Here is a 17,308-nt window from a genome sequence, read left to right as displayed (position 1 = left end):
CCAGCCAATGTTGACCATCTCGCCTTCCCTGCACTCTCTAACGCACCTAGTATTTGCCTCCAGTCTTCACATGACTGGCGTGACAACTTGCTCATCATACTGTGGGCTGTTTTACCTATTGGATTTCAGACCCTGGTGTTACTGAAATAGTTTTTCATTGAGCAATAGTGCCAAGTGCAATCAGGGTTTTCACAAAGGAGCAGTGTCCCACCAGAGCAGGAGACGGAGCAGTAGCATCTGGTGAAATTGTGGTGGTCACATAGAAGAAGCTTGCCCCTGGAGCACTAGATGGACCAGTAAGCAGCGTCTGGAGAAATTGTGGTTGTAACAGAGGAGCAGCGTGCCCCTGGAGCACTAGAGCACTAAACAGCATGTGGTGACACTGTGGTCATCACGGAGGAGCAGTAGATGGAGCAAGTAAGCAGCATCTGGTGAAACTGTGGTTGTTACAAAGGAGCAGCGTGCCCCGGAGCAGTAGATGGGGCAATACCATCTGGTGAAATTGTGGTTGTCACAGAGGAGCAGCAGGCGCCCGGAGCAGTAGATAGAGCACTAACTAGCATCTGGTGATATTTTGGTTGTCACAGAGGAGCAGTGTGTCCCTGAAGATATAAATGGAGCAGTAAGCAGCATCTGGCGAAATTTTTGTTGTCACAGAGGAGCAGCATGCCCCCGAGCACTATAAGGAGTAATAGCATATGGTGATATTGTGGTTTAAAAGAAGAGCAGCGTGACCCCGGAGCAGTGTATGGAGCGGGAGCATCTGGTGAAATTGTGGCTCTCACTTAGGGTCACCGTGTCCTTGGAGAAGTACATGGAGCAGTGGCATCTGGTGAAATTTTGGTTGTCACAGAGGAGCAGCGTGCTGATCGAGGGGTAAGCAGCATCTAGTGAAACTGTGGTTGTCACAGAGGAGCAGCATGTCCCCGGAGCAGTATAAGGAGCAGTAGCATCTGCTGATATTGTGGTTGTCAGAGAGGAGTTGCCTGCACCCAGAGCAGTAGATGGAGCACTAAGTAGCATCTGGTGATATTTTGGTTGTGACAGAGAAGCAGCGTGTCCCTGGAGAAATGGAACAGTAAGCAGCCTGGTGAAGTTTTCGTTTTCACAGAGGAGCAACGTGTTCCTGGAGATATAAATGGAGCAGTAAGCAGCATCTGGTGAAATTGTTGTCACAGAGGAGCAGCGTGCCCCCGGAGCACTATAAGGAGTAATAGCATACGGTGATATTGTGGTTTACAAAGAAGAGCAGCATGACCCCGGAGCAGTGTATGGAGCGGTAGCATCTGGTGAAATTCTGGCTGTCACATGGGGTCACTGTGTCCTTGGAGAAGTACGTGGAGCAGTGGCATCTGGTGAAATTGTGGTTGTCACAGAGGAGCAGCGTGCTGATGGAGCTGTGAGCAGCATTTGGTGAAATTGTGGTTGTCACAGAGGAGCAGTGTGCTGACGGAGATGTAAGCAGCATCTGGTAAAATTGTTGTCACAGAGAAGCAGCATGTCCCTGGAGCAGTATAAGGAGCAGTAGCATTTGATGATATTGTGGTTGTCATAGAGGAAGTGCATGCACCTGGAGAAGTAGATGAAGAAATAACCAGCATCTGGTGAAATTGTGGTTGTCGCAGAGGAACAGTGTGCTCCAGACACTTGATGGAGCACCAAGTAGCATCTGGTGATATTTTGGTTTTCACAGAGGAGCAGTATGTCCCCAGGGATACAAATGGAGCAGCAAGCAGCATATGGTGAAATTTTTGTTTTCACAGAGGAGCACCGTGGTCCCGGAGATATAGAAGGAGCAGTAAGCAGCATCTGGTCAAATTCTTGTTCTCACAGTGGAGCAGTGTGCCCCGGATCAGTGGAGGGAGAAGTAATCAGCGTCTCGTGGAATTTTCTTTGTCAGAGAGGAACAGCGTGTCCTGGAGCAGTATATGTAGCTTTAAGTAGCCTCTAGTGATATTTTGGTTTTCACAGAGAAGCAGCAGGTTCCTGGAGATATGGATGGAACAGTAAGCAGCATCTGGTCAAATTTTTGTTGTCTCAGAGGAGCAGAGTGCCCCCAGAGCAGTAGATGAAGCAGTAGCATCTGGTGAAATTGTGGTTGTCACAGAGAGGGAGCGTGTCCCCGGAGTAGAAGATGGAGCTGTAGCATTTGGTGAAATTATGCTGGTCACAGAGGAGCATCGTGTCCCTGGTGCACTATAAGGAGTAATAGCATCTGGTGATATTGTGGTTGACACAGAGGAGCAGCGTGCCCCTGCAGCAGTGTATGGAGAAGTAGCATCTAGTGAAATTGTGGCTGTCACATAGGGTCACCCTGTCCTTGGAGCAGGACATGGAGCAGTGGCATCTGGTGAAATTGTGGTTGTCACAGAGAAGCAGCGTGCTGATGGAGCTGTAAGCAGCATGTGGTGAAATTGTCGTCACAGAGGAGCGGTGTGTCCCCGGAGCAGTATAGGGAGCAGTAGCATCTGGTGATATTTTGGTTGTCACAGAGGAGTTTCCTGCACCCGAGGCAGTAGATGGAGCACTAAGTAGCATCTGGTGATATATTAGTTGTCACAGAGGAGCAATGTGTCCCTGGAGATATAAGTGGAGCAGTAAGCAGCATCTGGTGAAATTTTTGTTTCCACAGAGGAGCAGCCTGTTCCCAAAGATACAGATGGAGCAGTAAGACACATCTGGCGAAATTTCTGTTGTCAAAGAGGAGTAGCGTGCCCCCAGAGCAATATAAGGGTAATAGTATCTGGAAATATTGTGGCTCACAAAGAGGAGCAGTGTGCCCACGGAGCAGTGTATAGAGCAGTAGCATCTGGTGAAATTTTGGCTGTCACAGAGGGTTGTCGTTGTCACAGAACAGCAGCATGCTGATGGAGCTGTAAGCAGCATTTGGTGAAATTGTGATTGTCACAGAGGAGCTGCATGCACCTGGAGCAGTATAAGGAGCAGGAGCATCTGGTGATATTGTCGTTGTCACAGAGGAGCAGTATGTTCCTGGAGATATAAATGGAGCAGTAAGCAGCATCTGGTGAAATTGTGGTTGTCACAGAGGAGCAGTGTGTTCCCGGAGATATAGATGGAGCACTAAGCAGCATCTGGTGAAGTTTTTGTTTTCACAGAGGAGCAGCGTGTTCCTGGAGATATAAATGGAGCAGTAAGCAGCATCTGGTGAAACTGTGGTTGTCACAGAGGAGCAGCGTGTTCCCGGAGATATAGATGGAGCAGTAAGCCGCATGTCGTGGAATTTTTGTTTTCACAGAGGAGCAGCGTGTTCCTGGAGATGTAAATGGAGCAGTAAGCAGCATGTCGTGGAATTTTTGTTTTCACAGAGGAGCAGCGTGTTCCTGGAGATATAAATGGAGCAGCGAGCAGCCTCTGGTGAAATTTTTGTTGTCACAGAGGAGCAGCCTACCCCCGCAGCAGTATGAGGAGTAATAGCATATGGTGATATTGTGGTTTAAAAAGAGGAGCAGTGTATGGAGCTGTAGCATTTGTTGAAGTGACTGTCACATAGGGTCACTGTGTCCTTGGAGAATTACATGGAGCAGTGGCATCTGGTGAAATTGTCATTGTCACAAAGGAGCAGTGCGCCCCTGGAGCTGTATAAGGAGCAATAGCCTCTGGTGATATTGTGGTTGTCACAGAGGAGCAGTGTGCCCCAGAGCAGTAGCTGGAGCACTAAGTAGCATCTGTTGATATTTTGGTTGTCACAGAGGAGCAGTATGTCCCTGGAGATATAAATGGAGTAGTAAAGAGCATGTGGTGAAATTTTTGTTTTCACAGAGGAGCACCATTGTCCCGGAGATATAGATATAGATATAGAGATATAGATTTTGTAGTAAGCGGCATGCGGTGAAATTTTTGTTGTCGCAGTTGAGCAGCGTGCCCCCAGATCTGTGGATGGAGAAGTAATCAGCGTCTGGTGGAATTTTCATTGTCACAGAGGAGCAGCGTGTCCTGGAGCAGGATATGTAGCTTTATGTAGCATCTGGTGATATTTTGGTTTTCACAGAGAAGGATCATGTTCCCAGAGATATGGATGGAGCAGTAAGCAGCATCTGGTCAAATTTTTATTGTCACAGAGGAGCAGAGTGCCCCCGGAGCAGTAGATGGAGGAGTAGCATCTGGTGAAACTGTGGTTGTCACAGAGGAACAGTGTGCCCTTGGAGCAGGAGATGGAGCAGTAGCATCTGGTGAAATTGTGGTTGTCAGAGAAGGAGCGTGCCCCCAGAGCTGAATATGGAGCCTTGGCATACGTTGAAATTTTGCTGTCACAGAGGAGCATCATGTCCTCGGTGCACTATAAGGAGTTAATAGCATCGGTGATATTGTGGTTGACACAGAGGAGCAGCGTGCCCCTGGAGCAGTGTATGGAGAAGTAGCATCTAGTGAAATTGTGGCCGTCATAGAGGGTCACGCTGTCCTTGGAGCAGGACATGGAGCAGTGGCATCTGGTGAAATTGTGGCTGTCACAGAGGAGCAGCGTGCTCCTGGAGCAGTTTAAGGAGCAGTAGCATCTGGTGATATTGTCACTGTCACAGAAGAGTTTCCTGCATCCGGCGCAGTAGATGGAGCACTAAGTAGCATCTGGTGATATTTTGGTTGTCACAGAGGAGCAGTGTGTCCCTGGAGATATAAATGGAACAGTAAACGGTATCTTGTGAAGTTTTCGTTTTCACAGAGGCGCAGCGTGTTCCTGGAGATATAAATGGAGCAGTAAACAGCATCTGGTGAAATTTTTGTTTTCACAGAGGAGCAGTGTGTTCCGGAGATATAGATGGAGCAGTAAGCAGCATCTGGAGAAATTTTTGTTGTCACAGAGGTGCAGCATGCCCCCAGAGCAGTATAAGGAGTAATAGCATCTGGAAATATTGTGGTTGACAAAGAGGAGCAGTGTGCCCCCGCAGTAGCATATAGAGCAGTAGCATCTGATGAAATTGTGGCTGTTCCAGAGGGTCATCCTGTCCTTGGAGCAGTACATGGAGCAGTGGCATCTGGTGAAATTGTGGTTGTCACAGAGGAGCAGCATGCTGATGGAGGTATAAGCAACATCTGGTGTAATTGTGGTTGTCACAAAGGAGCTGCATGCCCCCGGAGCAGTATAAGGAACAGTAGCATCTGGTGATACTGTCATTGTCACAGAGAAGCAGTATGTCCCTGGAGATATAATGGAGCAGTAAGCAGTATCTGATGAAATTTTTGTTTTCTCAGAGGAGCACCATGGTCCCAGAGATATAGATGGAGGAGTAAGCAGCATCTGGTGAAATTTTTGTTGTCACAGTGGAGCAGCGTGCCCCCAGATCAGTGGACGGAGAATTAATCTGCATCTGGTGGAATTTTGGTTGTCACAGAGGAGCAGCGTGTCCTGGAGCGGTATATGTAGATTTAAATAGCATCTGGTGATATTTTGGTTTTCACGGAGGAGCAGCATGTTCCCAGAGATATAGAGAGAGTAGTAAGCAGCATTTGGTGACATTTTTGTTGTCACAGAGGAGCTGGGTGCCCCGGGAGCAGAAGATGGAGCCTTAGTATCTTGTCAAATTATGTTTGTCACGGAGGAGCAGAGTTCACCCTGAGCAGGAGATGGAGCAGTAGCATCTGGTGAAATTGTCATTATCACAGAGGAGGAGCATGTCCCCTCAGCAGAAGATGGAGCCACAGCATCTAGTGAAATTATGCTTGTCATAGAGGAGAAGCCCTTTCCTGGAGCAGTGTAAGGAGTAATAGCCTCTGGTGATACTGTGGTTGTCACAGAGGAGAAGCGTGCCCCCACAGCAGTGTATGAAGCAGTACCATCTGTGGAAATTGTGGTTTTCCCAGAGGCTCACCGTGTCCCTTGAGTAGTACATGAAGTTGTGGCAACTTGTGAAATTGTGGTTGTCACAGAGCAATAGCGTGCCCCTGGAGCAGAACATGGAGCCCTAGCATATGGTGCAATTATGCTTGTCACAGAGGAGCATCGTGTCCCCAGTGCACTATAAGGAGTAATAGCATCTGAGGATATTGTGGTTGACACAGAGGAGTGTGCCCCCGGTGCAGTGTATGGAGAAGTAGCATCTGGTGAAACTGGCTGTTACAGAGGGTCACTGTGTCGTTGGAGCAGTACATGGAGCAGTGGCCTCTGGTGAAATTGTGGTTGTCACAGAGGAGCAGCGTGCCCCGGAGCAGTAGATGGAGCACTAAGTACCATCTGGTGATATTTTGGTTGTCACAGTGGTGGTGTATGTCCCAGGAGATATAAATGGAGCAGTAAGCAGCATCTGGTGAAATTTTTGTTTTCACAGAGGAGCAGCATGTTCTCGGAGATATAGATGGAGCAGTAAGCAGCATCTGGTAGAATTTTTGTCACAGAGGAGCAGCATGCCCTCAGAGCAGTGGGCCCTCGGAGCAGTGGATGGAGAAGTAAGCAGCATCTGGTGGAATTTTGGTTGTCACAGATGAGCAGCGTGTTCCAGAGCACTATATGTAGCTTTAAGTAGCATCTGGTGATATTTTTGTTGTCACAGAAGTGCAGCATGCCCCCCAGAACAGTAGATAGAGCAATAGCATTTGGTGAAATTGCGGTTGTCACAGAGGAGCAGAGCATCCCTGGAGCAGCATAAGGAGCAATAGCATCTGGTCATATTGTGGTTGACACAGAGGAGCAGCATGTCCCCAGAGCAGTAGATGGAGCAGGAAATAGCATCTGGTGAAAGTGTGGTTGTCACAGAGGAGCAACGTGCCCCTGGAGCAGTAGATGGAGGAGTGTCATGTGGTGATATTGTGGTTGTCAGAGAGGAGCAATGTTCCCCTGGAGCAGTGTATGGAGCAGTAGCATCTGGTGAAATTGTGACTGTCACAGCAGCATGCCCCAGGAGCAGTAGATGGAGCAGTGGCATCTGGTGAAATTGTGGTTATCACAGAGGAGCAGCATGCCCCCAGAACAGTAGATGGAGCAGCAGCATCTGGTGAAATTGTGGTTGTCACAGAGGAGCAGCATGCCCTGGAGCAGTCGATGGATCACTAAGCAGCATCTGGTGACATTGTGGTTGTCACATAGGAGCAGCATGCCTCCGGAGCAGAAGATGGAGTAGTAAATAGCATCTGCTGAAAGTGTGGCTGTCCTAGAGGAGCAGCTTGCCCTCAGAGCAGTAGATGGAGCACTAAGCCGCATCTGGTTATATTGTGGTTGTCACAGAGGAGCAGCATGCCCCTGGAACAGCAGATGTAGCAGTGCCATCTGGTGAGATTGTGGTTCTCACAGAGAAGTAGCATGCTTCTGAGCAGTAGATGGAGCCATGGCATCTGGTGAAATTGTAGTTGTCATAGAGGAGCAGTGTGCCCCCGGAGCAGTAGATGCAGCAGTGGCATCTGGCGAAGTTGTGGCTTCATAGAGGAGCAGCATGCCCCCAGAGTAGTAGATGGAGCAGTGGCATCTGATGAAATTGTGGTTCTTACAGATGAGGAGCCTCCCTCTGGAGCAGTAGATGGAGCAGTAGCATCAGTGCAATCCAGGTTTTTCCGCCAGAACAGCATCCCTCTGGAGCAGCTGGTGGAGCAGTAGGAATGGTACCTGTCATCATACAGGAAGAGTACATCTAGGTATTTATCCTGACACCCGGCACACATCTTTCCCTTGAAGAGAGGATGCTGTGTGTGAACCTTAATGACCTGCATTAGCCTGCTATATTTCCCAACTTGTCTTTCTGATCATAGGTGACCCACATAGTCCCCATCCTTAGTTTATGAAACTGTCCCCCTTTTTATTTATTATTATTATTTTTTAATCTAACAGGCCTTAACGTCCTAGATTTACCTCCTTAGGTTTTCCTCTGGGTTTATCATACCCCTCTACTTTTTACCTTCCTCTACACCCAACTCCATACCCCAGACCAATCCCCAGCCAACATCCCAGTGAAGCCTCAACCAAGCCCTAGCCTAACGGAAGCCTTGGCCTCAGGCGGAGTCCCAGCCTGTGGCAAGCCCTGCTTTAGCCCTAGCCCCAAGCACATAATTAGACATCTTGCATTACTGAGCTGGCCTTAACCTCATGACCTTTTCAACCTGGATGACAATCATAGTTTGCCAACCTGGCCTTCCCACCAGTCCTCAACCTTTTATTTTAACTCACATGGCCTTAACCTCTTGACTAGTATTAACATCTTGGCATCACCCAGGTGGAGTTAGCCACCTAGCTCTATTCAGGAAGGGCTTTACTTACTCAGCCACTCAGAGTTTTCAGCAACTTGGCTTTTCGACTGGTCTTAACCTCACACTTTTGCCAACTTAGATTTACCTACCTTCCCTGGCCTTACCACCTAGTTTTCTGCAGCTGTGTTCACCAGTAGCAGCTGGTGAAACTGTGGTTGTCACAGAGGAGCAGCGTTCCCCTGGAGCAGTAGATGGAGCAGTAGCATCTGGTGAAATTGTGGTTGTCACAGAGGAGCAGCGTGTCCCTGGATCAGTAGATGGAGAAGTAGCATCTGGTAAAATTGTGGTTGTCACAGAGGAACAGCATCTCTCTGGAGCATTAGATGGAGCAGTAGCATCTGTTGAAATTGTGGTTGTCACAGAGCAACAGCGTGCCTCCAGAGCAGTAGATGGAAGCAGTAGGATCTGGTAAAATTTTGGTTGTTACAGAGGAGCAGTCTGCCTCCAGAACAGTAGGTGGAGCAGTAGCATCGGGTGCAATCCTGGTTTTTTCCAGAGAAGAAGCATCCCATCGGAGCAGCTGGTGGAGCAGTAGGAGTGGTACCCATCATCGTTGTGCAGGAAGAGGGCATCCAGGTACTTGTCCTTACACCGGGCCCACATCCCTCCCTCAAACAGAGGATGCTGCATGTGAACCTTAATAACCTGCATTAGTCTGCTAGATTTCCTAATTTGTCTTTTCGATCATAGGTGACCCACATAGTCCCCCATCCTTAGTTTACGATACTGTCCCAAGTTTTATTGTTATTACTATTTTTTTTTAACCTAACAGCCTTTAAAGTTCTAGATTTATCTCCTTAGGTTTTGTCCCCTGGGTTTATCATACCTCTCCACTTTTTCCCTCCCTCTACACCCAACTCCATACCCCAGACCAATCCCCAGCCCAAATCCCAGAGAAGCCACAGCCAGGCCCTAGCCTAACTGGTGTCACACACCCGGCCTTTTCAATTGCTGGGCTTCCTGACCTGGTCTTAATCTCAGTGTCTAGCCAAATCAGATTCCCCCAGTTGCTTTAGGAACCTTCTGGCCTTACTCATTTAGTATCAATGCTTGGAACTTACGCACCTGGCTTACCTACCCTGCCTTACCCTCATGTCCTTACCAGGCTTTTCACTCTTTTTCTCTTTTCTTGCCTTCTCTTATTTCATTGAGTTGATCTTCAATCTCTGATATCCTTTCTTCTGCTTGGTCAATTTGGCTATTGAAACTTGTGTATGCTTTGGGAAGTTCTCGTGCTGTGTTTTTCAGCTCTATCAAGTCATTTATGTTCTTCTCTAGGCTGGTTATTCTAGTTAGCATTTCATCTGACATTTTTTTCAAGGTTCTTAGTTTGTTTGCATTGGGTTAGAACATGTTCTTTTAGCTCAGAGAAGTTTGTTATTACCCACTTTCTGAAGTCTGCTTCTGTCAATTTCAGACTCATTCTCCATTCAGCTTTGTTTCCTTGCTGGTGAGGAGTTGTGATCCCTTGGAGGAGGAGAGATGTTCTGGTTTTTGGTGTTTTCATCATTTTTGCACTGGTTTCTTCCCATCTTCATAGATTTATCTACCTATCATCTTTGTAGTTGGTAACTTTTGCATGAGGTCTCTGAGTGGGCGTGTTTCTTGTTGATGTTGAAAGTATTTGTTTTTCACTTTTCCTTCTAACAGGCCCCTCTGCCGCAGGACTGCTGCAGGTCCACTCCAGACCCTGCTTACCTGGGAATCACCTGCGGGCGCTGCAGAACAGTAATGGTTGCTGCTGGTTTCTTCTTCTGTTATCTTCATCCCAGAAGGGTACCTGCCAGATGTCAGCCAGAGCTCTCCTCTTGAACGTACCTCTGGATATTCGGGGGTTGTGGAGCTGCTTGAGTAGACAGCCTGTCCCTTATCAGAGCTCAAGTGCTGTGTTAGGTGTTCTGTTATTCCTTTCAGTGCTGCTGGGTAAATGCGTTTAAGTTTGCTGCAGTGGAACTTACAACTGCCTCTTTTCCCTGGTGCTCTGTCCTGGGAAGGTCAGGCTTTATTTATAAGTTTGTGATGCCCTGCCCAGCAAGGAGGCAGTCTAGTCACAGTCTGCCAGCAGAGGCATTGCTGAAAACTGTGGGCTCTGCCCAGCTGCTATGTAAATTTCCTTGCGGTTTTGTTTACAGAGGTACAGTTAGAACTGCCTCAGTAATCTGCCAGTTTCTTTATTCAGTCTATCATTGATGGACATTTGGGTTGGTTCCAAGTCTGCTACTGTGAACAGTTCCACAATAAATTTATGTGTAAATGCATCTTTAATATAAGTATTTATGATCCTTTGGGTATATACCCAGTAATGGGATGGCTGGGTCAAATGGTATTTCTACTTGTAGATCCTTGAGGAATCAACACACTGTCTTGCACAATGGTTGAACTAATTTACACTCCCACCAACTGTGTAAAAGTGTTCCTATTTTTCCACATCTTCTCCAGCATCTGTTGTCTACTGATTTTTTAATGATCGCCAATCTAAATGGCGTGAGATTGTATATAAATGTGGATTTGATTTGCATTTCTCTAAAGATTAGTGATGATGAGCTTTTTTTCATACGTTTGTTTGCTGAAGAAATATCTTCTTTTTAGAATTGTGTGTTCCCCTCTGTCACCTAGTTTTTGATAGGGTTGTTATTTTTTTGGTGTTGTTGTTTTGTTTTGTTTCGTTTTCGTAAATTTGTTTAACTTCTTTGTAGATTCTGGCTATTAGCCATTTGTCAGATGGGAAGATTGCAAAAATTTTTTCTGCTCTACTGGTTGCTGGTTCACTCCAATGATAGCTTTTTTTCGCTGTGCATGTGCTGTTTAATTTAATTAGATCCCGTTTGTTTATTTTGGCTTTTGTTGCCATTGGTTTTTTGTGGTTTGGTCATGAATTCCTTGCCCACGCCTATGTCATAAATGATTTCTTTCAGGGTTTTTATGGTCTTAGGTCTTATGTTTGAATCTTTAATAAATCTGGAGTTAATTTTTGTATTAGGTGTAAGGAAGGGATGTGATTTCAGCTTTCTGCTTATGGCTAGCTAGTTTTCACAACACATTTTTAAAAGAGGAAATCTTTTCACCATTGCTGGCTTTCATTAGGTATGTCAAAGCTCAGATGGTTGTAGATTTTTATATTTTCTATGTGAATTAAAAGGAAGGTGATCAGATGAGAGTCAGGAAGCAGTGTAGAGTTTTGACATTTCCTTAAGAAAGGGGTGAAAAACAGTTTTTAGGAATAAAATATGAATTGACTAAAGAAACGTATACAATCAGTAGGCAGCACTAACAGAACAGCTTTGTTTTGTTTTTTATAAATTTAAAATGGCCAGTATAATTTTCTGTGTTTTTCTTCATGTACACAAAGTTATGTCGGCACAGGAGTAGAATAAGTGGCTTCTTAGAATTAGGATTTTTCCATGTGAGATGGAATGAAGGCAAGAGAAGTGAGCTAAAACCACAATTTTTTTATCTTAGAAAGTATGGTTAAAATAATCAATTACGGAATCCAAGTTTTAGGCAAGGGGGAGGAGGTTAGGAGAAAAAGCTATGGGAGCACTTTGGGCCAAACAACAAATCAGATGTAAGAAATCAAAGATCAATCACTCCAGCAGAAGTTTAAAGGAGCTCCTTTCATAGGACCGAAAACTTGAATAGGGCAGGAATAACTCCCAGGTTAAATGTCCCCTTCTGCCACATCTAGGCGGATTCCATTTCTGGATCCCCTCCCCCAACAGCATGAGAGCTCGCTCTCTCTCTCTCTCCTTATCTATTTCTTTCTCCTTTTTCTCTCTCTCTCTGCCTAAATAAATTATTTTCTGCAAAACTCTTTGGGGTCCAATATTTAGTTAAAGGAGTTCACTGCACCTGATGGTGTCCTCTCCCCTATTGTTGGGTGAGTGAGTGACCAAGGGCCTGGAAGAACACAACCTTTTGGGGAACGACCTGAGCCTGTCGTCTGCAATTTGGTCACAATATGGCTGAACAGATAGGCAAAGAGTTGGTCATAAGACTGTGCCATTGCATGCTAAGGGGTTAGGATATGAGTATAAGCTCCAGAGCAGTAAGAGTCGGTAGAAATCAAGAAGTCTGGAGTCATTCAGGTGTCCCTTGGAGAGGGATCATTTCCCTAATCAAAAGTACCACGAGAAAAAGTTGAAAGACAAGAAATGTCACATTCTCTGGTTTGCTGTTGTTCAATTCCCCCTCCTTTTTTTCAGTTCTTCCTCATTATCTTCTTACCCTCCCCTGTACCAAATGTAACTTATTCCAAAACTTTCATGCAGCTTTATTTATTAATGTGTCTTCCACACCTAATAATATCTTCAGCATAGTATATGTGCAATAAATGTTCGTTAAATAAATAAAACATGTAATGTATAATTTTATAAGAAGGAATCTTAAAATCTTAGAGAAATAAATTTTCTTGAAAAAAAAATATATATATTTACACATGAAGTATATGCAAAAATACATAATAATGTAATCACATCAATCAATAAAGAAAATTTTCACAAGAAGTAGAGGGAAGGTGGGAAAGAAGAGGGATGCTAGGAATGAAAGAAGATGGAAGGTGAGGAAAGTGGAAAAGAAAAAGAGGGACAGTGGGGAAAGAGGAAAGAAGAAGAGGGATGGTGGGAGAAGAAGAAGAGGGAAGTTTGGGGAACAAGAAGAGGGAAGGTGAGGCAAGAAGAAGACGGAAGGTGGGAAATGGAAAAGAAGAAGAGAGAAGGTGGGGAAAAAGAATAGGGGAGGTGGGGAAAGTGGAAAGAAGATGGGGAAAGAAAAAGAGGGAACTTGGGGAAAGAAGAAAAGTGAAGGTGGGAGAAGAAGAGGGAAGGTGGGAGAAGATCAAGAAAGAAGGTGGGGGAAAAAGAAGAAGAAAGGTGGAGAAAGCGGAAGGGTGAGGAAATAATGGGGAAACACCAGGTACAGTGGCTCACACCTGTAATTCCAGCATTTTGTAAGGCCAAGGCAGGTGGATTTCCTGAGGTCAGGAGTTTGAGACCAGCCTGGCCAGCGTGGTGAAAACCCATCTGTACTAAAAATACAAAAATTAGTCCGGCATGGTGGCAGGCAGGTGTAATCCCAGCTGCTCTGGAAACATAGCCAGGAGAATTGCTTGAACCTGGGAAGCGGAGGTTGCAGGTTTCAGTGAGCCAAGATTGCACCATTGCACTTAAAAAAAAGAAGGTGGGGACCGAAGAAGAGGGAAGGTGCTAGAAGAAGCAAAAGAAATGCAACACCCATTCATAATTTAAAAAAAAAAATACTCAGAAAACTCAGAATAGAAGGGTGTTTACCCAACTCAATGGAAAAAATCTGCAGATTCTTGATGGTGAGAAAATAGATGCTTTCCCTCTAAGATCAGGAACAAGGAAAGGATGTCCTCTCACTACTCCTATGTGACATTACAGTAAACCTCCTACCTAATGTAAGACAAGAAAGGAAAATAAAAGGTATTCATAGTAGAAAGAAATAAATCTGTCTTTGTAGATGATATGATTTTTATGTAAAAAATACCTAAGAATAAACAAAAACCTCCTGTAATTAATAAGCAATTTTAGCAAGTCTACAGGGTAAAAGGTCAATTTCTTTCTTAACGCCAGCAAAGAACAATTGGAATTTGAAATTTAAAACATAATACCATTTGTATTTGCCTCAAAAAATAATAAAAAAATAAATATTTAGGCATAAATCTAACAAAATGTGTATAGGCTCTATGAAGTAAGCTAGCAAACCTCTGATAAAGAAATTAAAATCTAAATAAATAGAGAAATATTCCATATTCCCAGAAAATGTCAGTATTGTTCCAATGTCAATTCTTCCCAACTTTATTTGTAGATTCAATGAGATCTCAATCAAAATCTGAGGATGTCATTTTTTGGATGACAATAAATTACTTCTGAATTTTAAATGAAAAAGTAAAAGACCTAGAATAATCCATAGAACATTCAATAATGAAGTTGGAGGACTGATATTACCAGACTTCAAGACTTACAACAAAGCTACAGTAAACAAGACAGCATGGTATTGGCAAAAGAATAGACAAATAGACCAATGGAATAGAATGGAGAGCCCCAAAATAGATCCATGTAAAATACAGACAACTGATATTTGACAAAGGAGGAAAGGCAATTTAATGGAGAAAAGAGTCTTCAATATATGGTGCTAGAACAACCGGAAATACAAATAGAAAAAATGACACATGCCTTATATCTTTTATAAAAATTAACTTAAAATGGATCTTAAATTGTAAATGTAAAATGTAAAACTATAGGACATCTACTGGATAACTTGAGACTGTAGGTGACTTTGAGTTTGGTGATGATACAACACCAAAAGCATAATCCATGGGGAGGGGGTAAACTTAGCAAGCTGGACTTGATTACAATGAAAAACTTCTGCTCTGCAAAAGGCACTGTTAAGATTAAAAAAACGAAGCACAGACGGGGAGAAAATATTTGCAGAATACCTATTTGATAAAGGTCTGTTACCTAAAATACACAAGGAACTCTTCTAAAGGAAATTTAAATTTAAATTATTCAGAATTGGGTGAAAGATCTGAACAGACACCTCACCAAAGAAGATATACAGATGGTTAATAAATATATGAAAAGATGTTCAACATCATATCCTATTAGGGAATTGCAAATTAAAGCAACAATCAGATACTACCACACACATATTAGAATGGCAAAAATCCAAAACTAAGACATCATCAACTGCTGGCAAGGATATAGAACAATAGGAACTCGAATTTATTACTGGTGATAATGCAACATGGTACAACCACTTTAGAAGACAGTTAAGCAGTTTCTCACATAGCTAAACATAGATTGACTATACTATCCAGCAATCATGCTGCTAGATATTTACCCAAATCAGTGAAAATGTATGTCCACAAAAAAAATTGCATATGAATGTTTATATCAACTTTAGTTATAATTCCCAAAACTTGAAAGCAACCAAGATGCCCTCGAGTAGATAAATGGGTGTACTATGGTACATTCATACAATTGAGTATTATTCAGTGATAAAATGAATTAAGCAATCAAGCCTTGATAAGACATGGAGTAACGTTAAATGCAGATTGCTAAGTGAAAGAAACCAGTCTGAAAAGGCTACATACTACACATTCCAGCAATATGACATTTTGAAAGAGGTAAAACTATAGAAACAGTAAAAGAAAATCAGTGGATGTCATGTCATGGGTGAGGTTTGGAAGGGTCAAAGAAGGATTAATATATAGAACAGAGGGAACAATTTCAGGCAGAGAAGCTGATACTGTAATGGTGGATATGCGGCAGTATGCATTTGTCAAACCGTGGAACTGTATAACAGAAAGAGTAAACCTCAATGTAAACTGTGGACTTTAGTTAATGATAATGTCTCAATATTGGTTCATCAAATGTAATAAACATGGTAATAACAGGGGAACTGCTGAGAGGTGGGAAGTTGGAGGAGGATGATATGAGTATATAAAACTCTGTATCTGCTCAATGTATCTGTACAACTAAAATTATGCCAAAAAATAAAGGAGTGTATGTGTATTCACATATTTCCAAATTTGACTCAAGAAAAAGTAATGGAATTTGTCAACTTCTAGAAAAAAACATTTAAAAGTTGTTAATCACAGAAAAGCACACAATCAAGTTTTTTAGGCAATTGCTTTTACGGTTTTGGTATAGACTGAAAATTTGTGTGCACATCAAAATTCGTATGTTCATGTCCTGTCAATTTTATAGTATGAAGTGGTAGGCCCGTTGGGAGATAATTAGGTCATGAAGGTAGATACCTCATGAATGAGATTAGTGCCCATATAATAGAGACCCTAGAGTGCACTTTTTTTTGGGGGGGCGACAAGGTCTCATTCTGTCACTTGGGCTGGAGTGCAGTGGCATAATTTTGGCTCACTGCAACTTCAACCTCAAGGGCTTAGGTGATCTTTTCGCTTTAGCCTCCTGACTAACTGGGACTACAGGTGTGGGCCACCATGTGCAGGTAATTTTTGTGAGTTTTTTTTCGTAGAGATTGGATTTTGCCTGTTGCCCAGGCTGGTCTTGAACTCTTGGGTTCAGACAATACACTTGCCTCGGCCTCCCAAAGTGCTAGTAATAGAGGCATGAGCCACTGTGCTTTAGATCCCTCATCTCTTTTGCCATGTGATGATGAATGAGAAGATGAGGTCTATGAGTCATGAAGTGACCCCTCACGCAACACCAAATCTACCTTCATCTTAGACGTCTCAAACTCCAGAATTATGGGAAATAAATTTTTTGTTGTTTATATGACACCCAGTCTATGGTATTGTTAAAGCATCCCAGACTAAGACAAGCTTTCAAGGAACAGACATTTCCTATGCTATACAATCTCTACAGAGCATAGGAACTGATGGAATGTTTCCCAGTTAACTCAGGTCTTTAAAAAAAAAAAAAAAAAAAAAAAGGTCTCTTTGCAGATTGCATCAACAGCTGACACTGCTTCCTAATGATGTACGTATCTCTCACATAGCTGGTCTCTAGAAGTTGTTTTAAATACAGTCATTAAATTAAAAATCCTCATTAATCAGGATTCTTGAGGGGTGAAGATGAGCCTCAATTATGAAATTTGGATTTTGTATGAAAATATCTCTGTATACTTGTCCTGCCCTGGGTCTTTACCTGTTGTATTTCCCTACACGAGCAAAATTCCCAGAAGGATCCAGAGTGTACAAAACACCACATAGTCCAAGCCTAAAAAAGACCATTCTTCTGAATTCCTTGGCCTTCATAGGCAAGGAAACCAAAGAACTGGCAGGACTACTAGATTTTACGCCCCATCCACATGCTTGTACTGTAGATTATCCACAAGAGTAGGGGCTGGTGCTGGACAGGAAGCTGTATTAGGGGACAGATTATTGCTATCAGCAATACAGAGAAAACAGACATTCAGGAAGGGGACAGGGAGGTGATGACTGGAAGAGCAAGTTCCTGGATCTCCTCTGGCCTGGGCTTCTTAATGTGCTGGGGTAGTGTTCCCCAACCTTTTTGGCACCAGGGCACTGGTTTCGTGGAAGACGGAAGGGGCGGGTGGCGGGTTTGGGGGTGGTTTCGGGATGAAATTCTTCCACCTCAGATTATTAAGCAGGAGTTAGCGT

The 17,308-nt window shown here is 43.7% G+C and overlaps 1 long non-coding RNA gene across 1 annotated transcript; it reads left to right on the top strand.

Annotated features, from left to right (window-relative positions):
- Positions 1-279: 279 nt before the first annotated feature.
- LOC116542651 lies at positions 280-14,561 on the top strand. Its single transcript, XR_004265307.1, has 5 exons — positions 280-970; positions 2,741-4,204; positions 4,857-5,862; positions 8,391-8,763; positions 14,014-14,561. It is a non-coding gene; the product is annotated as an uncharacterized LOC116542651 (long non-coding RNA).
- Positions 14,562-17,308: the final 2,747 nt, after the last annotated feature.

The sequence above is a fragment of the Sapajus apella genome, unplaced genomic scaffold (assembly GCF_009761245.1).
Source record: "Sapajus apella isolate SASKATOON/1434 unplaced genomic scaffold, GSC_monkey_1.0 scaffold171, whole genome shotgun sequence".
NCBI lineage: Eukaryota > Metazoa > Chordata > Mammalia > Primates > Cebidae > Sapajus > Sapajus apella.
This window is presented reverse-complemented; position numbering and strand designations above follow the sequence as displayed.